The following is a 22721-nucleotide window of genomic DNA, read 5'->3' as shown; positions in this document are numbered from 1 at the left end:
TTTGACAATCTTCCTCACTATCCACAGCTTCACCAATTTTCATGTCATCTGCAAACTTACTAATCAGACAACCCATATTTTCATCCAAATCATTTATATATATATTTATATATATTGCTAACAACAGAGGTCACAGCACTGATCGTTGCGGAACATCACTGGTCATAGACCTCCTGTCAGAAATACACCCCTCTACAATTACCCCCTGTCATCTATAACCAAGCCAGTTTTGTATCCAACTTAACAAATCACTGTAGATCCCATGTGACTTAATGAGGGACCTTGTCAAATGCTTTAGTAAAGTCCATGTGGACAACATCCACTGTCCTACCTTCATCAATCATGGACCAATTGGGCCAAATGGCCTATTTTGATGCTGTAAATGTTATGTAATTCTATCCAAAATAAAGAACATCAGGACTAAATGATAAAATGGACATTTGTTAGACCTATAAAAGTTGAGTTAAATAGTTTGGGAGGGTAACTTTTCATTTATGTCTGTTCATATTTTGGCATAGAAAGCTAAGACAGATGCTTGGCTTAGCTTGATCTGGAAAGCTTTTGGCTCATTCACCTCTAACACATAATATTCCATCACCCAAACGAACAGTGACATTGGTAAGTCTTTGGAGGCTACACATTTCTGGAACTAATAACATTCAAAATTTTCACTTACTTTTTGCTTTCTCTGTCCTCCCCCCTTTTTTTCTGGAGCAGGACCATAGAGTTGATGTTGAAGAATGGAGTGGAAGTTTTTGTCAGGCTAACATTAGGATAAGCTTATTTTTAACTGATTCTTAATCATAAAAAGCTGCTGTAAATTTGGAGAAAATCCATCTTCAGAGCTGAAATATAAATGAAATTGACTTGGATTACAGCAGAATGTTAACAAGTCACTTTATGCTGAACTTTATAAAAGAAAAATACAACCAGTTTGTATGCTTACTGTGTATCTCAACACTCAATTTAGACCGTATACCCAGACCAGTGCAATGACTGATAGAAACACAGAAACATAGAAATACAAGATTCCCCCACTCATTGTTCTAAACTCCAATGAATATGGTCCTAAACGCTCATCACACACCAGTCCTGCCCTCCAGGAATCAGTCCGATAAACATTCGTTGCACTCCCTCCATATCCAGAAATCCTTCCTCAGATAAAAAGACTAAGACTGCAGACAAAATTCCAAATGTGGTCTCACCAAGGCCCTGTACAATTTGCAGCAAGGTATCCCTGCTCCTGTACTCAAATCCACTCACTATGAAGGCCAATATGCCATTTGCATTCTTCACTGCCTGTTACACTTGCATGCTTACTTTCAGCTACTGGCGTACAAGGACTCCTGTGTGTCATTGCACTCTCTCTTTCCAAATCTATTGCCAATTAGATAATAATCTGTCTTCCTGTTTTTGCTACAGAATTGGATAACCTCACATTTATCCACATTATACTTCATTTGCCATGCATTTGCCCCCTCACTCAACTAGCTCAAAACATGCATCTTTGAATTTTCCTTACATTTCACTCTCCCATCCAGCTTTGTGTTGTTGTTTAAATGACAAGGGAAGGAAATTCCATTGTTGTCAGCCTCAAAAGTTCAAAATTCAATTGATTAAGAAATTGAATCTGAAGATCCGATTCAAATCCTATTGTTGGGGGATGAGGGCAAGATTGGGGCGGAGGGCATAAACAACCAGGAAAATAGAAGCATTACTGTCAGGGGAGTATAGTTTGTTTTAAAAAGCATGTATTTAAATATTAGACACAGGCATTGTGAAATTATCATTGTGATGTGGTTTGGCCATAGTGATACCATCAGAAACCCACTCAGTACCAGTAACTGTTCATAGAGTCATACAGCACAGAAACAGACCCTTTAGTCTAACCCGTCCATACTGACTGTAATCCCAAACTAAACTAGTCTCATCTACCTGCACTTGGCCCATATCCCTCCAAACATTTCTTATTCATGTACTGACCAAATGTCTTTTAAAAATTGTAACTACCTGTATTCACCACTTCCTCTGGAAGTTCATTCCGCATATAAACCACTCTTCTTGTCATTTTTTAAATCTTTCTCCTCGCAACTTTAAAAATCTGACCTCTAGTCTTGAAATCACCCAACCCAGGGAAATGACATTTACCATTCACCTTATCTATGGCCCTCCTTATCTATGATTTTTCAAACCTCTTACAAGGTCACCCCTCAACCTCTTACACTCCTGTGAAAAAGTCCCAGTTTATCCAGCCTCTCCTTATACTCAGACCCTCCATTCCCAGCAACATCCTTGTACGTTTTTTCTGAACCCTCTCCAGCTTAATGATATCCTTCCTATAACGGGGTGACCAGAACTGGACACAGTACTCCAGAAGAGGTCTCACCAATATCCTGTACAACCTCAACATGATGTCCCAAATCCTATACTCAAAGGTCTGAGCAATGAAGGCAAGCGTGCTAAATGCTTTCTTAACCACCTTATCCACATGCGATGCGAACTTCAAAGAATTAGGTACCTGAACCCCTCAGTCTCTCTGTTCTACAGTGCTACCCAAGGCCCTACTTTTAATTGTATAGGTCCTTTCCTTGTTTGTTTTACTAAAATATAATACCTGACATTTATCCAAATTAAACATGATCTGCCACTGCTCAGCCCATTGTCCCAATTAATCAAGATCTCTTTGTAATCTTAGATAACCTTCCTCACAGTCCACTATATCACCAATTTTTGTGTCATCTGCAAACTTACCAACCATGCCTTTTATATTCTCATCTAAACCATTTATATAAATGACAAACAAAAGTGGAACCAGCACTAATCCCTGTGGAACACCGCTGGTAGCAGGCCTCCAATCTGAAAAGCAATCTTCCACCATCACTCTCTATCTTTTGCCGTTAAGCCAGTTATGATTCAGCTGACAAGCTTACCCTTATTTCCCACGTGATCTAACTTTACTAACTAATCTACCATGTGCAACCTTGTCAGAGGCTTTACTAAAGTCCAAGTAAACAGTGTCTACCACTCTGCCCTCATCAACCTTCTAGGTTACTTCCTCTCAAAACTCAATCAAAGTTTGTGAGACATGGTTTCCCTTGCACAAAACCATGCCTACTGTTCCTAATCTATCCTTGCCTCTCCAAATGCATATAAATCCTATCTTTCAGAATCACCTCCAACAATTTACCCACCACCGAAGTCAGACTCACTGCTCTATAGTTCCCAGGCTTCTCCTTACATCCCTTCTTAAATGAAGGCACAACAATTGTCACTCTCCAGTCATCCGGCACCTCACTGTATTGTTTTTGTATGGTTGCTACAAAACACCACCTACCTCATACTGCTTTCTCCACCGCTGCTGTTGTATTATAGTATGAGGTCTCCAGAGCTTCATAGAAGGTCAAGCCAGACTTCTATGTTAGTTTTAAACAGTGTTTATTAACAGACCATACATGATGACATAGCTACAGAGCAACATGCTCTGTCCTGTACAATCTGTAAGGTCCTAACGCAGTACAAGCAGATTAGTACTGAGATCACTGGTACATCACAGCTTACCTCCCAGGTTCATCTACATGTTCATTGAAACTTGGCCCTGACTTTCACCAAGGAGGAGAGTTTCTCCACTACAGCAAAAATGCCAGAGGAAATTGGAAATTGCAAGATTGACTTCCCTCAAACCCGACCTCTCATTGTTGTAGGGGCACAATTGGCTCAGACTGTGGTTCATGCACACATAATCTAGTAGATAACTGGCCATTTAAATGACCAGCTGCCTCCACTGAAATGGTATTTTGGAGTCATTGGAGATTAGACCAGGTGAGAGCAGGCCTGTCCTCGCTGTTCTGTCTTTTGGATGATTAGGGTATGCCTTTGAAGAGCTGAGCTAATGTTGCAGATATAATGCAAGGACGTGTTGGAGGTGGGGCTCAGGTATCCTTTCAGGGCAGTTAACTGTGGAGAAGATCATGCGCACATAGTACACAAGCACCTTGAAGCTGTATGCCTTGCGAAAACCTGTCTACAAATATCAACATGTCAATGAGTGTCAACCTGTCAACAAGAATCTAGAAGTCACAAAATGTGGGGATTACTATTGACCAGAACTGAATGGACCAGCCATATAAATCGTATAGCTATCAGAGGTAAGAGGCCAGGAATTCTGCGGCAAGGAACTTATGTCCTGACTTCTCAAAACATGCCCACAAGGTACAAGTCAGGAGTGCAGTTAAATCAGCACTCAAGAAACTTCTCATCAACTGCAACAACTCATCCGGGCTCCTTTAACAACACTTTCCAACGTCTGCCACCTAGAAAGGCCAGGGCAGCACATACATGGGAACAAAACCCCCAAACAGGTTTCCCTACGAACACACACTATCCTGACTTGGAACAATATTGTCATTCCTTCAGTGTCGGCGAGCCAAGATCCTGGAGCTCCTTCCCTAACAGTGCTTTGGACGATCCTACACACTGAGGACTGCAGCAATTCAAGAAGACAGCTCTCAAGGGCAATTAAGAATGGGCAATAAATGCTGGCATGGCCAGTAACTTGGACATCCTGTGAATGAATAAGAGAAAATATGAATGATGGTGTTTGTCTTAATATATTGTAGTCTACCTTATAGAAGTCAAAGTAATAGCACTATATTTTTTCTCCTATATGCATGGGTCCTTATGGATATTTTCATTTATTCACAGGAATAAGTCTCTATCTCTATAGTGACATCATCAGAAACTGTCACTACTTTCTGCCAAGCTTGAAAGCTCATTCAAATAAGTCGCGCAACAACTGTGGAAAATTAACTGACAATACAGAAAGTAATGGTACGCTGACCTCCCTTTGAAACGACTGGACATATTAAATTTAAAACAAGGTTTATTTTTGTTTTCAAAACCAAACAAGAAATAGAGGCATTTTTCAGAGAAAGAAACATACTCACACTTATACACAGGCAGTCTCCAGGTTACAAAAGGATTCCGTCCTGGAGTCCGTTCAGAAGTCAATTTGTACAAATGCAGGACAATGGAAATCAGCCATTTGTAAGTACAGAAAATGTTCATATATAAGGTCTTTAAAATTAAAGTCATGTATAGGATTGCATTCACAGGTATGAGAGCTGTAAGTCAGGCATTCATAAATAGGGAATAAAAACCAAAAGAACTGTGGAACTTGGAAATCCGAAACAAAAACAGAAATTGCTGGAAAAGCTCAGCAGGTCTGCCTGCATCTTTGGAGAGAAACATAGAACATAGAACATAGAACATAGAACATTACAGCGCAGTACAGGCCCTTCGGCCCTCGATGTTGCGCCGACCTGTGAAACCAATCTGAAGCCCATCTAACCTAAACTATTCCATTATCATCCATATGTTTATCCAATGACCATTTAAATGCCCTTAAAGTGGGCGAGTCTACTATTTTTGCAGGCAGGGCATTCCACGCCCTTACTACTCTCTGAGTAAAGAACCTACCTCTGACATCTGTCCTATATCTATCACCCCTCAACTTAAAGCTATGTCCCCTCGTGCTAGCCATCACCATCCGAGGAAAAAGGCTCCCACTGTCCACCCTATCTAATCCTCTGATCATCTTGTATGTCTCTATCAAGTCACCTCTTAACCTTCTTCTCTCTAACGAAAACAGCCTCAAGACCCTCAGCCTTTCCTCATAAGACCTTCCCTCCATACCAGGCAACATCCTGGTAAATCTCCTCTGCACCCTTTCCAATGCTTCCACATCCTTCCTATAATGCGGTGACCAGAACTGTACGCAATACTCCAAGTGCGGCCGCACCAGAGTTTTGTACAGCTGCAACATGACCTCATGGCTCCGAACCTCAATCCCTCTACCAATAAAACCTAACATACTGTACGCCTTCTTAACAACGCTATCAACCTGGGTGGCAACTTTCAGTGATCTATGCACATGGACACCGAGATCTTTCTGCTCATCCACACTACCAAGAATCTTACCATTAGCCCAGTACTCTGTATTCCTGTTACTCCTTCCAAAGTGAATCACCTCACACTTTTCCGCATTAAACTCCATTTGCCACCTCTCAGCCCAGCTCTGCAGCTTATCTATGTCCCTCTGTAACCTACAACATCCTTCTGCACTATCCACAACTCCACCGACTTTGGTGTCATCCGCAAATTTACTAACCCATCCTTCTACGCCCTCATCCAGGTCATTTATAAAAATGACAAACAGCAGTGGCCCCAAAACAGATCCTTGAGGTACACCACAAGTAACTGAACTCCAGGATGAACATTTCCCATCAACCACCACCCTCTGTCTTCTTACAGCTAGCCAATTTCTGATCCAAACCGCTAAATCACCCTCAATCCCATGCCTCCGTATTTTCTGCAATAGCCTACCATGGGGAACCTTATCAAACGCTTTACTGAAATCCAAATACACCACATCAACCGCTTTACCCTCATCCACCTGTTTGGTCACCTTCTCGAAGAACTCAATAAGGTTTGTGAGGCACGACCTACCCTTCACAAAACCGTGTTGACTATCCCTAATCAAATTATTCCTTTCTAGATGATTATAAATCCTATCTCTTATAATCCTTTCCAACACTTTACCCACAACCGAAGTAAGGCTCACTGGTCTATAATTACCAGGGTTGTCTCTACTCCCCTTCTTGAACAAGGGGACAACATTTGCTAGTCTCCAGTCTTCTGGCACTATTCCTGAAGACCAGAGTTAACGTTTCAGGTCCGGTGACCCTTCCTTAGAATTGATAGTAGCTAGGAAAAGTTGGTTTTTACTCAGAATGTAGGGTGGGGGGAGGGGGCAAGGAGTAAACGATAGGTGAGGATAGAGCCCAAAGAGAGAGAGGAACAGTTGGACAGACAAAGGAGTGGATAAAGATTAGCCTAGGAGAATGAACTGCTGTTAGTGGACAATTAGTGTCTAACAATGGATGGTTTTGTTATAGCAAACTATGTGATAACAAGGCCTGGTGTGTGGGGGTTGGGGTAAGCACATGTAAAGGTGCCTCAAGCCCTAAAATTGTTGAACTCTATATTGAGTCCAGAAGGCTGTAGAGTTCCCAAGCAGAAAATGAGATGCTGTTCTTCTAGCTTGTGCTGAGCTTCACTGGAGCACTGTAACAAACCTGAGACAAAGATGTTGGCCAGGGAACACGGCTGTGTGTATTAGTGGCAGGCGACTGGAAGCTCAGGGTTTTTTTTGTGAGCAGAACATAAGTATTCTGTGAAGTGGTCACCCAGTCTATGCTTCGTTACCCCAATGTAGAGGAGACCACATAGTGAGAAGCGAATGCACTAGACTGGTTTCAGTGAAATTCATAAATAGAGGACTCCCTGTATTATTTTTCACTACCATTGAATGTTTCAAAGTGTTTTACAGTTCATGAAATATTTTTTGAATTGTTGTCACTGCTGTGGTGAAGGAAGTGTAGCAATCAAAACACACTTTGATGAAAAGCAATGTGATCATGATCAAATAATAACTTGTTTTTAACATTAAGAAATAAATATTGGTAGGGACATCGGGGATATCTCCACTGTTTCGAACTAGTCCCATGGGATCCTTTACATCAACACAAGCAGCCAGATGGAGGCATCATAGAAAGATAGTGCAGCAGTACTGAAGTGGAGTTTCAAGTTTGACATTTTTGCACTCAAATCTCTAGTTTACTCACATGAGTAAATTGTTAAAATCTAACATTATTATTAGAAACTGACATTTAACCTTGTTGTTTACTCACACACCTTTGTTAGATTCACTTCTTTGTCAGATTGCAAAGTGGGTAAACTTTGGAATAGGGCACAAAATGGAAAATATGCCAAAGGTAGAGTGATTCTGGAAGTTTATGCCAAGCTATAAAGAACTTGCTCACAGCAATTGGACAAGACCTTGAAGGCTCAGTTTTAGGACTTGACCCAAAATATTAACTCTGATTTCTCTCCACAGATGCTGCCAGGCCTGCTGAGCTTTACCAGCAATTTCGGTTTTTGTTTCTGATATACAGCATCTGCAATCTTTCACTCCTCACCTTGAAGGTTGTCTATAAAGATCTGCTTATATGAAAATAGAATGTAAATGTGTCATTTTTTTCTCTCTCCCTCTCTTTCTGTTTATCAGGTAAGAAAATACAATGTGGAAAGATCAGTGAGATACAAGGACATAATTGCATAAATCTGTAAAGTTAGCAACAGCCACTTGAATTCCTCTTGGTTGGTCAGGGGAAGTGAGCTCACATACCGAAATGAAGATGATTGTGTGAGGCAATCATTAGATGGATAACAGCTAGAATAAAAGAGACTCTCGCTCTGTTTTATGTGAAAGTCCATCCAGAGACATGACCAAAACAAGGCAACAGATAAGGGAATGAAGCTCGAAGACCAAAAGAACAAAGCTGTGAACAAAACCATTTTGTGTGCAAAGCCATAAAGATTGTTGCACATGATTGCATTCTTCGTTAAGTCAAGGCTGGGTTTGTTGACATAGCATATCTGCAAACTTAATAAACTTGTTCTGACTTTGACTCGATGAAGTTAGCACCGTTGGTTTGTGATCTGGAGCGATGTCAACAGCTTGGGTTCAATCCCAACACAGGCTGAAGTTATCATGAAGGCCTCTCCTTCTGACCCACTCCCCTCACCTAAGGCATGATGAGCTTCTAGTTAAACCATCACCAGTCATCTCGCTGTCTCATAACAGAGCAGCCCAATGGGCTGGTAGGACAATGGCAATATTTCTAGGAGGCCAGTTAGCTCAATCGACTGGATGGCAGGTTTATAAAGTAGAGCAACAGCACAGGTTCAATTTCTGTACCAGCTGAGGTTACCGTGAAGGTTCTGCCTTCTCACCTCATGCCGGGGTGTGATGACTCTCAGGTTAATTCACCTCCTGTTGTCTCTCTCTAATGACAAAGCAGCCTTATGGCCCTCTAAGGCTATGGTGAAGTTAGTTCACAATATGTTTTGCTGTAAATTCTGTCCTCACCTGAAAGACCCTCAAAATCTTACTAAGTTTTAACAAACAATTTCTATTACAAGGGTTAAATTGTGCTGCTCTACACCCATAACCAGAAGCAGCACTCAACCTTTCCCATACTGCAGCATATCTAAGAACAGGTCAAATAAATCCCTGACAACATTTCACCAACAATAATAAATAATAATGATGAATACAAATGTGTGAGAAACCATCTTGAATTCTTCTTTAACCCTGAATCTGTAAAATTGGCAGAAGCTGTGTTGCGCTTGCCAGTGGCACAGACACATCCATGTTAATATTAGGTCAGAGCTTACTTTATTGAATGTTCTAAGGTGAGCTTCTCCTCCCAAACATGCTGCATACATGTGGCAAGTTTACACACAGAGCTGCACTGGCTTGCTGGTTCACTGTAACTTGCACTGCTAGACAAGCAGTCATGTTAAAGCGGAATCTGCACTTTTCTTCTGCATTAAGTATACTGTACAGGACTACATTAGTTGGGACAGAGTGTACAACTTTGCTCAGCAAAATGAATGTGCAATTCGGGTATTGGACCAAGCTTCTTCACAACAAGTCCTTGGAGTGGGAAGTGCAACAGAACTGTTTATACCTTTTCAGGGCAAAAGCCCACATTCCAATTGATACTTTCCTTTCTTAGCTGGTTCACAATTTTTAAGTAAGCAAGGGTTAGTTTTGCTTATTATAGAAACATTGTGTCTTAGATTAAATGGTCTGTTTCTATTATCTATTTTCATGCTTTTTTCTCCACAAGACAGTTAAGTCAAACACACTCTTCAGATTATGCTGCAAGCTTTTTAATATTTCTTTTAAACCCCTTTTAAAACAAAGTAATGATATTTGTTTCATGTACAGTTTAAGGCAGAAACTTTCACATCTTAATCGCCATTTGTGTCCAGATATTTTTCTAATCTTCTCCGTGTTGACACCAACACTGTTTTTCCTTTATTTTTCTCAATTTTGATTTGGAACTGTGAGTTTAATTTGAGAATTGAACTTTGAACTCTGAACAGCAGCTTGTTTTGAAAATGAGAAGAGAACAAAAGATTAATGTTTGATCATAGAATCCCTACAATGTGGAAACAGGCCCTTTGGCCCACCAAGTCCACACTGGCCCTTGGAGTATCCCAACCAGACCCATCTCCCTATAACCCACTTAAGCTACACATCCCTGAACACTACGAGCAATTTAGCATGGCCAATCCACCTAGCCTGCACATCTTTGGACTGTGGGAGGAAACCAGAGTACCCGGAGGAAACCCACGCAGACACGGGGAGAATGTGCAAACTCCACACAGATAGTGACCTGAAGATGGAATTGAACCTGGGTCCCTGGTGCTGTGAGGCAGCAGTGCTAACCACTGAGCCACCGTGCTGTAACCATGTTTGCTGTTGGGAACTGGCCTGGAAAGATAATGCAAGTTAATTACTGCTCTAAGATCATTGTAGAGGATTGGGCACAGAGATGTTATGCTCACAGACTGGCAGCTGGTTGGATATTGAATTGGCCAGACAACCACAGAGAATACTGCATGGGAAAGAGAAAACAGAGTGAACAGGCTCTGATTGGGTTTGGGCAAGAGGCAGGTTTGCTTTGGAAGAATAGGCTGGGTTGTGGTTTTGCTCTTTCTAGTTATTCTCAAGTTATTGGCTTGCTCTAATTTCTGAGAAAAGTACACCAGTCTGTAAGAAATAAGCAAGTAGCTTCCCAAGGTCTGCAGAAGCTGTTTACATTGACTGGTGACTTTGAATTTCAAGCAAGATATAGTCCTACATGCCTGTAATGCAACCCATCATCCAGGGGTTTCAGATAGACCTGGTATTCACTGTTAAAAATAATTGACAACTTATAATTCTTCAATTTTTAAAAAAAACTTAGGACTTAACTGGGTCTGTCTGCCCCTCTGTTAGTGTGTGAATAGGGGTTTGTGATCAAAGAAGATTGGGCTTAGATTGTAGATGTCGATTAGATTGTTATTTATCTGTACTTTTTAAGTTCACATTATTTATAATAAATTGTTAAGTTTTTAAAGTTACAAATTTAGCGCCCAAGTTCTGTTATTTGTGAAGGCTGATTAGAAAAAAGTTAAGCAATTTTGAGGGTTATTAAATATTTTAAGTTCATTGTCTTTCAAATCCAGTGATAGTGAGGCTGATTTGGTTTGGCTTGCTACCCCTGTGTCATAACATCAGTAATTCTTTTGTGAATACAGAATGACTTGCCTTTATGTACTGTAATGATTTTCATAACAAAAGATCGACCAAAGTGCTTTGAAGTGTAAACACCGTTGAATCAAAAACAGCTGATTTGTGTTCAGCTAGTTCCCACAAACAACAATGTGATAATGAACAGATGATTCTGATTAAGAGACAAGTATTGGTTAGAGCAATGAGAATAACACCCCTGTTCTTCTTTGAAATAGTACTATAATTTTTTTTAAGTTCATCAAGGAGGACAATTGAGGTTGTCATATTTGGGGATGTCACCTCTGTCAGTGCAGCATTGAGTCATACAGCATAGAAACAAACTCTTCAATCCAACTTGTCCATGTTGACCAAGTTTCCCAAATTAAACTAGTCCCATTTGCCTGCATTTGGCCCATTTCCCTCTAAACATTTTCTATTCATGTACCTTGCCAAATGTCTTTTAAATTTGTAACTGTACCTGCATCTACCACATCCTCTGGCAGTTCATTCCAAATATGAACCACACTCTATGTAAAAAAGTTGCCCCTCAGGCACCTTTTAAATCTTTCTCCTCTCACTTTAAAAATATGGCCTCTAGTTTTGAACACCCCTACTCTTATCTATGCCCCTCATGAGTTTAGAAACCCCTATGCAATCACCCCTCAACCTCCTGCACTCCAGTGAAAAACATCCCAGCCCATCAAGCCCCTCCTTATAGCTCAAACCCTCCAGTCCCAGTTACATCCTTATATATGTTTTCTGCACCTTGTCTAATTTAATACTATCCTTCCTACAGCAGTTTTAAGATCAAGTCCTGGAATGAGACTTGAACTCTCAAACCTGTTAGTTAAAACCAAGAGCACTACTAACTGAGCCTCAGCTGAAATATATGCCCAATTGCTATTGACTTTGACCAATGGAAACAATCTCTCAGTATTGCTTTTATTACAACCTTTCACAATCTTGACAAACTTTCAGTTCTTAACCTTTTGAGCTCTAATGATAAAAAAAACTTGACCAGACTGAAACGTCAAATTTCCTGCTCCTCTCTTGCTGCTTGGCCTGTTGTGTTCATCCAGCTCTACACCTTGTTATCGCAGATTCTCCAGTATTGGCAGTTCCTATTACCTTTGAATTCTCAAATGTCTTTTTCATGACAACAATCCTTAATCCCTGATAACAGCTGGATGAATCAACACTGCATCTCTTACATTGTTCTTAAATGCATCCTATAAAAGGCTGTATAAAACCACACACAACATGATAAATGCAGTCAAATTGTAATTTATTGTACTTTATCTCTTTGCATTTGTGTTCTGTCCTCCAGGCACAAAACTAAAGATCTTGTTTACAATTTTGTCACCTTGTCGACTTGCATTGCTACAATTCATTAGTTGTTTTTCTGCAAATCCAGGTTTGCATCACTTCTCCATCTGAGAATACACATCCTAGCGAAAGCACAGGCAGATGGGCAAAGGAGGAAGGGTTGCGTTGCTAGTACAAAACTAATTAAATCGATAGCGAGAAATGATATGTCATGAGAAGGCATAGAATCTGTGTGGGTAGAGTTGAGGAACTGCAAAGGAAAAAAGACCCTGATAGGAGTTATTTACAGGCCTCCTAGCAGTAGACAGGATATGTGGCAGAAAATAAATCAGGAAATAGAAAAGGCATGTAATCAAGGTACTATTACAATAATCACGGAGGACTTCAATATGCAGGTTGGTGGTAGTGGATCTCAAGAAAAGGAATTCATGGAATGTTTACAAGATGTCTTTTTTGGAGCAGCTTGTGGTAGAGCGAAGGAAAGAGGCAATTCTGGAATTGGTGATGTTTAATGAGTTAGACTTGATTAGGGATTTAAGGTGAAGAATCCCTTAGGGACAGTGACCATAATATGATAGAATTCACCCTACAGTTAAAGAGGGAGAAGCTGAAATCAGATGTAATGGTATTACAATTGTTAAAAGGTAACTACCAAGACATGAGGGAAGAGCTGGCCAGAATTAATTGGAAGGGGAGCCTAGCAGGGAAGACAGTAGATCAGCAATGGCAGGAGAGTTTGGGGATAATTCAGGGGGTACTAAAGAAATTCATTTCAAGGAAGAAGAAACATACTAAGGGGAGGATGAGGCAACCAAGGCAGACAACAGAAGTCAGGGATAGCATAAAATCAAAAGAAAAAGCACACAATGTGGCAAAGATTAGTGGGAAGTCTTTAAGAAAACAGCAGAGAATAACCAAAAAAGCAATAAGGGGGGAGAAGATGAAATAGGAGTGTAACCCCTAGGTAGTAATATAAAAGAAGATTACAAGAATCTTTTTTAGACATATGAAAAGGAAGAGAGAGCAAGACTGGATATCGGACCACTGGAAAATGAGACTGGAGAAGTAATAACAGGGAACAAAATAAATGGCTGAGGAACTGAATAGATACTTTCCATTAGTTTCCGTGGTGGCAGATACCAGTAGCGTACCAGAATTTCTAGAGGGTCGGCGTCAGAGCTGAGTGTAATAGCTATCACCAAGGAAAAGGTGCTGGTGAAGCTGAAAGGCCTGAAGGTGGATAAATCACCCAGACCAGATGGACTACTCCCCACAGTTCTGAAGGACACAGCTGAGGAGACTGTGAAGGCATTGGTGGCGATCTGTCAGGAATCACTGGAGTCAGGGAGAGTGCCAGAGGACTGAAAAATGGCTAATGTAACACCATTGTTTGAGAAGGGAGGGAGGCAGAAAATGAGATCCATTATTAAGGATGAGATTGCAGAGTACTTGGAAGAGTACTCAGTGTGACTTTGTCAAGGGGAGGTCATGCTTGACATATCTGTTAGAATTCTTTGAGGAGGTAATGAGCATGTTAGACAAAGGAGAGACAGTGGGCATAATCTATTTGGATTTGCAGTAGGTCTTTGACAAGGTGCCACAGCTAGGAGGCTGCCAAATAAGATAAAAACCCATGGTGTTAGGACCAAGGTACTGGCATAGATAGAGGACTGGCTGACTGCAGAAGGCAGACAGTAGGGATAAAGGGGTGTTTTTCAGGATGGCAACCAGTGACTAGAGGAGTTCTGCAGGGGTCAGTGTTGGGACCACAACTATTCACATTACACATTAATGATCTGGACGAAGGAACTGAGCACATTGTTGCTAATTTTGCAAATGACACAAAGATAGGTGGAGGGACAGGTAGTATTGAGGAATTGGGGAGGTTGCAGAAGGACATGGACAGGCTAGGATAGTGGGCAAAGAAGTGGCAGATGGAATACAATGTTGGAAAGTGTGAGGTTAGGCACTTTGGTCAGAAGAATAGAGGCATAGACTATTTGTGAATGGGGAAACAGCTTTGGAAATCTGAAGCACAAAGGGACTTGTGAGTCCTAGTTCAGGATTCTATTAAGGTTGATGCAGTTTTTTTTTTGGCAGTTATGGAGGCTAATGTAATGTTAGCATTCATTTCAAGACGGCTGAAATAAAAGAGTAGGAATGTACTGCTGAGGCTGTATAAGGCATTTGGAATATAGTGAGCAGTTTTGAGCCCCTTATCTAAGGAAGGATGTGTTCATGTTGGAGAGAGTCCAGAGGAGGTTTACAAGATTGATCCTGGGGATTAAGGCTTTGTTATATGAGGAACGCTTGAGGACTCTGGGTTCCTACTCGATGGAGTTTAGAAGGTTGAGGGGGGAGTCTCATTGAAACTTACAGAATACTGAGAGGCCTGGATAGAATGGACATGGAGATGATGTTTCCACTAGTAGGACAGACTAGGACCCAAAGCAACAGCCTCAAAGTGAAGGTATGACCGTTTAGAACTGAGATGAGGAGGAATTTCTTCAGCCAGAGGATTGTGAATCAATGGAACTCATTGCCACACAAGGCTGTGGAGGCCAAGTCACTGAGTATTTTTAAAACAGAAATAGGTTTTTGATAAGCAAGAGGATCAAGGGATATGGTGAGAAGGCAGGAAAATGGAGCTGAGAAACATATCGAATGATGGAGCAGACCTGATGGGCTGAATAATCTAATTCTGCTCCTATATCCTATGGACATATACAATCTTATCTCAAAGTGCAACTACTTTCTCTATTTTTGCTTCCAAACTATATACTTCACTTTATTCTACACCACCCTGTAGGTGCACAGGGGCGGCATAATGTCTCAGTGGTTAGCATTTATGCCTCACAGCACCAGGGACCCAGGATCAATTCCATCCTCAGGCAACTATCTGTATGGAATTTGCACATTCTCCCCCATCTGTGTGGGTTTCCTCTGGGTGCTCCAGTTTCCTCCCACAGTCCAAAATGTGTACGTTAGGTGGATTGTCCAAGCTAAATTGCCCATACTATCCAGTGATGTGCAGGCTCAATGGATTAGCCACGGGAAATGTGGGGTTACAGGGATAGGGTGCGTCAGGGTGGGATGCTCTTTGGAAGGGCAGCATGGACTCAATGGGAAAAATGACCTGCTTCCACGCTGTAGGAATTCTATGATCTGCCCATACCACTTGTCTGTCTATGCCCCCTACGAATATTTATGTTCTTTGTTACAATTTTCCATTTGGCTACTCAGTGGCTATCACCAAGTTTCAAATCTAGTCAATCTTTCAAATTAACCATTTAGTTCCAAAGCCTAGGTAATCAATGGATTTGTTAAATATGTTAAAAGGAATTCTTCCAACACAGACCACCGTGAGATGCTACTTACCTCATTTTCCAGGCTGGGAATATTGTCTTTACCAATACCCTTTGATTAATGGCCACAAAGTTATCCACATGTCCAAACTCCCCTGAATTCCAAATGTCATTTTCATCTCTATATGTTCTTTAGGCACATTGTCATTAGTCACCTTTTGCACAAAATGTCTTAAGTTCCTGCCTGTCCTTGGAAGCATTGGCTCAGTGATGCATCGTAGTCCCTTTCTTTCCTTTTCCAATGAGGTCAAGTCAAGAAGTGAACAGGAGAGTAGATGCCATCATTGATAACAGTCCATCACGAGATGACTCCATTCCTGGAGTTCTTAGGAAATGAGTAGTCAGTCTGACAAAGAGTTACTTGGTGATTCCAAACTCAAAAGTGAAGATCAGCAAGTTTGATTGGAATGGAACAGAGTGTGGGTTGGGCAGAGGTGCTACATTGTTCAACTGTTTTTAAAGCAATGGATTGCTGCACTACTGGTATATGTCTAACTGGAGTTAGTTCAAGAGCGGAAAGCCTTCAAAATGTCCCCCGAGTCTGCCAAGAGCAGCCATATTAGCTGAGATGTGGAGCTTCACTTCAGTTCAGCATGAGGGATTTTGCATGCAATGCAATTCATGGTATCTGCATGATCACCTCGAGTAAGACCATAAGACCATAAGACATAGAAGCAGAAATTACGCCATTCAGCCCATTGAGTCTGCTCTGCCATTCAATCATGGCTGATAATTTTTTAAACCCATTCTCCCCCTTTCTCCCCATAACCCTTGATCCCTTTGACAATCAAGAACTTTTCTGTCTTAAAACACTCAATGACCTGGCCTCTACAGCCCTCTGTGGCAATGAATTCCATAGATTCACTACTCTCTGGCTAAAGAAGTTTCTCCTCATCTCTATTCTAAAGGGTCTTCCCTTTACTCTAAGGCTGTGCCCTCAGGTCCTAGTCTCTCCTACCAAAGGAAGCATCTTCCCAACATTCACTCTGTCCAGCCCATTCGGTATTCTGTAAATTGCAATTAGATGCCTCCTCATCCTTCTAAATTCCATCAAATATAGACCCAGAGTCCTCAAACGTTCCTCGGATCATTTTCATGAACCTCCTCTGGACCTGCTCCAGGGCCAGTACATCTGTCCTGAGGTATGGGGCCCAAAATTGCTCACAGTATTCTAAATGTGTCTGACCAGAGCCTTATAAAGCCTCAGAAGTACATCCCTGTTTTTATATTCTAGTCCTCTTGAAATAAATGGCAACATTGTATTTGTCTTCCTAACTACTGACTCAACCTGCAAGTTTACTTTAAGGGAGTCCTAGACTAGGACTCCCCAGACCCTTTGAATTTCAGATTTTTGAATTTTAGAAAATAGTTGATGCCTCTATTCTTCCTACCAAAGTGCATGATTTCACAATTTCTCACGTTGTATTCCATCCGCCACTTTTTTGCCCAGCCTCCTAACCTGTCCAAATCCTTCTGCAGCCTCCCTGCCTGCTCAATACTACCTGTCCCTATCTTTGAATCATCTGCAACCTTAGCCAGTATGCCCTCAGTTCCTTCATCTAGATCATTGACGTATAAAATGAAAAGTTGTGGCCCCAGCACTGACCCTTGTGGTCATCGGCTGCCATCCTGAGAAGGACCCTTTTATCCCCACTCTCTGCTTTCTGCCAGACAGCGAATCTTCTATCCATGCTAGCATCTTGCCTCTAATACCATGGGCCCTTATCTTACTCAGCAGTCTCCTGTGCAGCACCTTGTCAAAGGCCTTCTGGAAGTCCAAGTAGATAACATCCTTTGGCTCTCCTTGGTCAAATCTGCTTGTTACCTCCTCAAAGAATTCTAACAGATTTGTCAGACATGACCTCTCCTTGATGAAACCATGCTAACTTTGCCCAATTTTACCATGCACTTCCATGTATTCAGAAATCTCATCCTTCACAATGGATCCAAAATCTTACCGATGACTGAGGTCAGGCTAGTCAACCTGTAATTTCCTGTCTTTTGCCTCACTCCCTTTTTAAACAGGAGGAGTACGTTAGTGATTATCGCATCCTCTGGGACCCTCCATGACTCCTGTGATTCCTGGAAGATCACCACTAATGCCTCCACTATTACTTCAGCTATCTAATTCAGAACTCTGGGGTGTAGTCCATCTGGTCCAAGTGATTTATCCACCTTCAGTCCTTTCAGTGTTTCTAGCACCTTCTCATTGGTGATGGCCACTATAGTCACCTCCTTATCCACCCCATCCCCCATCCCCAGTTCTCTTGAATTTTTGGGATGTTACTCGTGTCTTCCACTGTGAAGACTAACACAAAGTACTTGTTCAGTTCCTCCAAATCTTTGTTCCCCATTACTACTTCTCCAGCATAATTTTGCCCTTTACATATCTAAAGAAACTCTTGCAATCTTCTTTTAAATTACTGGCTAGCTTACACTCATATTTAATCTTCTCCCCCATTATTTCTTTTATCGTTGCCCTCTGTTTGTCTTTGTAGGCTTCCCAATTCTCTGCTTCCCAATGCCCTTCACCACAACAAATGCTTTCTCTTCTGCTTTTATGCTGTCCCTGACTTCCCATGTCAGCCATGGTTGACTAATCCTCCCTTTAGTATGCTTTATTTTCCTAGGGATGAATTTTTGCTGTCTCCTGAATTACTCCCAGAAACTCCTGCCATTGTCGTTCCACTACCTTTCCTGCTAAGCTCCTTTCCTAGTCAATTCTGGTCAGTTCTTCCCTCATGTCTCTGTAGTTGCCTTTATTCAACTGTAATGCAGTTACATCTGATTCCACCTTCTCCCTCTAAAATTGCAGAGTAAATTCTATCATGTTATGGTCACCACTTCCTAAGCTCCCTTATCAAGTCTGCCTCATTGCACATCACTAAATCCAGAAATGCCTGTCCTCTAGTGGGCTCCACCACAAGTTGCTCCAAAAAGCCATCTTGTAGACATTCCACAAATTCCATTTCTTGCAATCCACTACCAACCTGATTTTCCCAATCCATCTGCATATTGAAATCCCTGATGATCACTGTAACCTTGCATTTCTTACACACCTTTTCTATCTCCTGGAGTATCTTGTGTCCAACATCCTGACGACTGTTTGGAGCTCTGTACATAACTCCTATTATGGTTTTTTTTACCTTTGCGGTTCCTTAACTCTACCCACACAGATTCTACACTGTCTGACCCTACATAGTTTCTTGCTATTGATTTAATTTCATTTCTTACTAATAAGGCAACCCCACCCACTCTGCCCACCTGCCCACCTTTTCAAGAGAATGCATATCCTTGGATATTTAGCTCCCAGACCTGATCCCCTTGCCGCCAAGTCTCCGTGATGCCCACTCACATCATCATACCTGCCAATTTTGATCCGTGCCACAAGCTCATTTACTTTTAGTCGATCACAACAGCACCTAGGAGCAATGACAGAAGAACTTTCACTTGCAATTACACTGTAACTAACAATATCTTGACCGTTCATTTATAAGAATTTGTTGCTGCTGTTGATTTGATCAGTGAAGAGTTGCAAAGAGCAATAACAGACTGAGCCTCTCAGAAAAGACCATAGAAACTGATCTCCTCCTGCAAATTGATAGTTATCCAGCTGGGGGCACTTGTGACATGGCACAAGAAGAAGCACCCTTTCAGGCTTCTCAAAGGATGATTAAAGTATCAAAAATAACACAGGCACTTTGTTATTCTACATAACGCTGGCTAATGCAGGGTCATCTCACGACCATGCAGCCCAAGATTTTAAAGGCATCATCATAGTCTACAGCGACACAGCAATACCCTAAACAATTTCTTCATCCAAGAAGCATCAGGCCCAGAATTAGATTAATTGGTAAGAAAATCACATTTGGAGCCAACAAGGGAATTCTTGTTTCACAATGGAAGTCAATAGTACAAATTACTACTTAAGGTTAGAGCACATGGTGTAGGGAGTAGAATGTTAGCACAAATAAATGATTGGTCAGCTATCTGGAAGTGGAGATTGGGGATAAATAGATACTTTTCAAGTTGGCAAGCCAACAGAACCGGAGGATCAGTGGTAGGGTCTCAACCACTGACACTCTCTATCAATTACTTGAATTAAGGAATCAAATGTATAGAAGTAAATTTGCCAATTACACAGGGATAGGAAGGAAAGCAGGTTGTCAAGAGAAGATAGGAAGTCTACAAAGGGATATAGACAGGTTAAATGAGTGAACAAAAATTTGGCAAATGGAAAATAAAATGGTAAAATCTGAACTTGGTCACAGGAGCAGAAAAGCTGATGGAAAGGGATTGCAGGACTCTGAAGTGCGGAGGTAAACAGGTATCCTGGTACATTAATCACTAAAGATCACAGTATAGGTACAGCTAGAGAATAAGAAGGCAAATGAAATGCTATTGTTTATTGCATGAGGAGTGGAATATAAAAGTATGAATGTATTACTGCAACCGTACAGCGCCCTGTTCAGACCACATCTAGAGGACTGTGTATAATTTCGGTATAATTTTGATATGTTTGTGTTGGAAGTAGTTCAGAGAAGGTTCACTTTGACTCATTCTTGAGATGAAGGGCTTATGAAGAAAATATTGAGCTGGTTGGGCCTATATCCATTAGAGTTTAGAGGACTGGCGAATGATCTTAGAACATAGAACATAGAACAGTACAGCATAGTACATGCCCTTCAGCCCACGATGTTGTGCCGAACTTTTACCCTAATCCTAATGTCTAACCTCCACCCCTATCTTGTTGTAACATACAAGACCCTGAGGGGTTTGGGCAGGATGAATACAGGGACTATGTTTCTTCTTGTGATGCAGACTAGAACAAGGGTACCCAATTCAAATAAGAGGTATCCCTTTTAAGAGGGAAATGAGGAGGATTTACTTTCTCTGAGCAGGATCTTGGTATGTCACATGGAATCCAAGGAGAGCTAACCATTTGTATACAAAATTGGCATGAAGGTAGGAGACAGAGGGTGATGGGTTGTTTTTTAGGACTAGAGGCCTGTGATCAGCGGTGTCCTGCAAGGATCAGTGCTGGGTCCACTGCTTTTTGTCATTTATATAAATGATTTTGATGTGAATATAGGAATACGGGTAGTAAGTTTGCAGATGATACCAAAATTGTTGGTGTAGTTGGCATGAAGAACATAGAACATAGAACAGTACAGCACGGTACAGGCCCTTTGGCCCACTCTGTTGTGCCGAACTTTTACCCTAATCCTAAATTCTATCTTAACTCCACCCCTACCTTATACTATCATCCATATGCCTATCTAATAGCTGCTTAAATGCCCCTAATGAGGCCGACTCCACTACCATCTCCGGCAATGCATTCCACGCCCCGACCATGAGTAAAGAGCCTACCTCTGACGTCTCCCCTATATCTACCTCCACTCACTTTAAAACTATGCCCCCTCGTAATAGCTACCTCCACCTGAGGAAAAAGTCTCTGGCTGTCCACTCTATCTATACTTCTGATCATCTTGTACACCTCTCATCCTTTGTCGTTCTAAAGAGAAAAGCCTTACCTCTCTCAAACTTTCCTCGTAAGACCTTCCCTCCATTCCAGGCAATATCCTGGTAAATCTCCTTTGCACCTTTTCCAATGCTTCTACATCTTTCCTGTAATGAGGCGACCAGAACTGGACACAATACTCCAGATGTGGCTGAACCAGGTTATCTCTGAGTACAATGGGACTTGATCAGATGGGCTGAGGAGTGGCAGATGGAGTTTAACTCAGATAAATGTGAGATGTTGCATTTTAGTAAGGCAAATCAAGGCAGCATGTATACACTTAATGTTCGAAAGTCCTGGGGAGTGTTGCCAAACAAAGAGACCTTGGGGTGTAAGTTAATAGTTCCTTGAAAGTGGGGTCACAGGTAGACTGAGTAGTGAAGAAGGCATGTGGTACACTTGCCTTTATTGGTCAGTGTAATGAGTATAGAAATTGGGCGGTCATGTTGCAGCCGTACAGAACATTGGTTAGGCCACTTTTGGAATATTGTTTTCAAATCTGGTCTCCGAACAAGAAAGATGTTGTTAAACTTGAAAGTGTGGAGAAAAGATTTGCAAGGCTGTTGCCAACATTGGAGGGCTTGAGCTAAAGGGAGAGGCTGAATAGGCTGGGGCTATTTTCCCTGGAGCATTGGAGGTTGAGGTGTGATCTTATAGAGGTTTATAAAATCATGAGGGGCATGGATAAGGTGAATAGTTAAGGTCTTTTTCCCAGGGTAGGGGAGTCCGAACTAGAGGGCATAGGTTTAAGGTGAGAGGGGAGAGATATAAAAGGGACCTAAGGGGCAACTTTTTCTACGCAAAGGGTGGTGTGTGTATGGAATGAACTGCCAGAGGAAGTGGTACAGACTGGTATGAATACAGCATATCAAAGGCATCTGGATGGGTATATGAATAGAAAATGTTTAGAGGGATATGGGCCAAATGCTGGCAAATGGTACTAGATTAATTTAGGATATCTGGTCAGCATGGATGAATTGGACCAAAGAGTCTGTTTCCATTCTGTAGAACTCTATGATGCTACGACACAAGGTCAAATTATATTCCTCAGATAACAGCAGCTTTGAATTTATTCAGGTCAGAGTTAAATTATCAGTAATCAAGGGAGTCAAAGATTATGGGGAACAGAAATTGGAGCTAAACCACAAACAACCAGATCAGCTACTGTCTTATTGAATGGTGGAGCATGCTGAAAGGACTAAATGACCGACTCCTGCTCCAAAGTTCTATGTTCCCAAATTGACAATTAAACATGGATCTTGTTATTTCATTTTCTTGAGATTATGTTTGTTGATAAAGTCTTAGAAAGCTAGTAAATGTT

The 22721-nt window shown here is 41.4% G+C and overlaps 1 long non-coding RNA gene across 2 annotated transcripts in view; it reads right to left on the bottom strand.

Moving 5' to 3' along the window:
• The window catches only part of LOC125486203, a 34067-nt gene extending 14764 nt beyond the window's left edge, over positions 1–19303 (bottom strand). For both annotated transcript variants that reach the window (XR_007264895.1, XR_007264894.1), the window contains exons 1-2: positions 19245–19303; positions 677–845 (exon numbers count right to left, since the gene is read on the bottom strand). This is a non-coding gene — a long non-coding RNA (uncharacterized LOC125486203). The remainder of the gene's footprint in view (positions 1–676; positions 846–19244) is intronic.
• Positions 19304–22721: the final 3418 nt, after the last annotated feature.

This window comes from Rhincodon typus, chromosome 26 (assembly GCF_021869965.1).
Source record: "Rhincodon typus isolate 14 chromosome 26, sRhiTyp1.1, whole genome shotgun sequence".
Taxonomy (NCBI): domain Eukaryota; kingdom Metazoa; phylum Chordata; class Chondrichthyes; order Orectolobiformes; family Rhincodontidae; genus Rhincodon; species Rhincodon typus.
This window is presented reverse-complemented; position numbering and strand designations above follow the sequence as displayed.